Source organism: Chrysochloris asiatica, unplaced genomic scaffold (assembly GCF_000296735.1).
Source record: "Chrysochloris asiatica unplaced genomic scaffold, ChrAsi1.0 scaffold00032, whole genome shotgun sequence".
Classification (NCBI taxonomy): Eukaryota; Metazoa; Chordata; class Mammalia; order Afrosoricida; family Chrysochloridae; genus Chrysochloris; species Chrysochloris asiatica.
The window spans coordinates 14,560,420-14,562,834 of NW_006408550.1; the positions used below are offsets into that span (position 1 = coordinate 14,560,420).

General features: G+C 42.0%; 1 pseudogene; it reads right to left on the reverse strand.

The window, feature by feature from the left end:
- LOC102821375 overlaps positions 1-2,041 on the reverse strand; it is a 64,763-nt pseudogene extending 62,722 nt beyond the window's left edge.
- Positions 2,042-2,415: the final 374 nt, after the last annotated feature.

Below are 2,415 nucleotides of genomic sequence, written 5' to 3' on the forward strand. Positions count from 1 at the left end.
CTATGTACTGGCTACCAGATTGTAGGGGCCTTCTCTTGGGAATTTGATCACTTGTTTCATCAATAAGTTCTGGTTCTGAAACCTGGCTCATACCCTCAAATCAGGCAAGAGATCATTAAATTTTATATTGTTGTTGTTAGGTGCCATCGAGTCGGTACCAGCCCATGTGACCTTATGCACAGCAGAACAAAATGCTGCCCAAACCTGGGCCAACCTCACTACTGTTGCCACGCTTGAGTCATTCAATGCTGCCACTTGGCCAATACATCTCGTTGGGGGTCTTCCTCTTTTTCTCTGACCATCCACCTTACCAAACATGATATCGTTCTCCAGTGACGAGTCCCTCCTGGAAATATGTCCGAAGTATGAGAGATGAAGTTTGGCCATCCTGGCCTCCAAGAAGCACTCTGGCTGCACTTCTTCTAAAATGGATATATTTGACAGCCCATGGCACTTTCAATATTCTCCTCCAACACTATAACTCAAAAGCATCAATTCTTCTATGGTCGTCCAGCTTTTGCATCCATATGAGGTTATTGAAAATACCATGGCTTGGGTCAAGCGCACCTTAGTCTTCAAGCTGACATCTTTGCTCTTCAACACTTTAAAAAGGTCTTGTGCAGCAGATTTGCCCAATGCAATACGTCATTTGATTTCTTGATCCATGAAGAATGAAGTCCTTGACAACTTCAGTCACTTCTCCATTGATAAGAATATTGTTTACTGGTCCAGTGGTGAGGATTTTTGTTTTCTTTACATTAAGATGTAATCCATACTGAAGGCTGTGCCCTTTGATCTTCATCAGAAAATGTTTTAAGTCTTCTTTACTTTCAGCAAGCAAGGTTGTATCATCTACATATTGCAGGTTGTTAATGAGTCTTCCTCCAATCCTGATGCTACGTTTTTCTTCATAGAACCCAGCTTCTCGGATTATTTGCTCAGCATACAGGTTGAATAAGTATGGTGAACGAATACAACCTTGTATACCTTTCTTAATTTTAATCCATTCGGTGTTCCCATGTTCCGTTCAATCAACTGCCTCTTGGTCCGCATACAGATTCCTCAAGAGCACAATGAAGTGTTCCGGAATACTCATACTTCGCAATGTTGTCCATAGCTTGTCATGATTCACACAATTGAAAGCCTTTGCATAGTTAATAAAGCACAAGTAAACATTTTATAGGGGATCACTATTCTCAGCTGGAGTCCTGGTGTAGTGCTGTGGGTTAATGTGCCAGACTGCAAAGCCATTTGAACTGCAAGGTCGGTGGTTCAAACTCACCAGCTACTCCTCGGAAACCCTATACAGGGTTGCTATGGGTCAGAATCAACTCAACAGCATTTAACAAAAACAACAACGCCCTTGCTTAATTTTGATTATGTATAATAAGTAGTACTCTTGATGGATGCTAGCTTATATTTTGTCCCAAGGGATGCCTTACTCTATTGTTCAACACTGCTGACTGCCATTCTGGTTTTTCTGCTTATTAAAATAATTATAATTCTCAGATTTCTAGCAGTTAAGCTACACCACCTGGCCTTTATTGCTTCAGGGCCCTGCCATGCCCTTTGCTACCAGCAAGCCAATTTCCCTACTAGCTTCTACCGTCAGACTTGGCCTGCAGAGGAGAGCTTTCACTGAGCCTTTTAGTGATTAGCTAATGATTCACATACTAGGAGACTTCTTACTGTGTTGGTGAATAGGGTGTCCACTAAGTCTTCTAATAAATGTGATCATTTTTTGGTTCTTATGACCTCACATGATAAACGATTCCATCAGACCCACTCCCCTGAGCCCTTCAATCCCTTCCTCTACCATGTGTCATAGCAATTCAGACATTTTATCCTCACTCAATCAGTGTCAAGTTTTCCTAGGTTTCTTGATCCAACTCTAGCAGAACATTTGCACCACCTTCCTTATCTAAAGAAAGTGCCTTCAAGTCAATAAGCTCTGCCTTCCTTACCTAGTCTTACCTGCTGGGCCCTCGGTTGAACACACAGGATCTAATTCCACAAACATTCCCCAGACACCTTTATGCATGTAGACTGGGTGTCATACTGCCTTTGGTGTGTAGTCTATTTTCTCCCTTATTAGACCAAGCATTTCTCGGTTCTGTTGTATCTTAAGTTCTGTCATTCAGGAAAAGAGGTCATAGATGCTCCTAAGGAAGTATTTATTGATTGGCATGTAAGGAGCTCTGGTAGTGTAGTGGTTACAAATCAGGCTGGTAATCTCATGGTCAGCAGTTCAAAACTACCAGCTGTTCTGCGGGAGAAAGATGAGGCTTTCTGCTCCCGTAAAGATTTACAGCTTTGGAAACCCTGCACAGGGTCGCTATGAATCAGAACTGACTCCACAGCACATAACAACAACAACATGGAAGAAATACCTCATATCTTTCATATCAGAAGAGT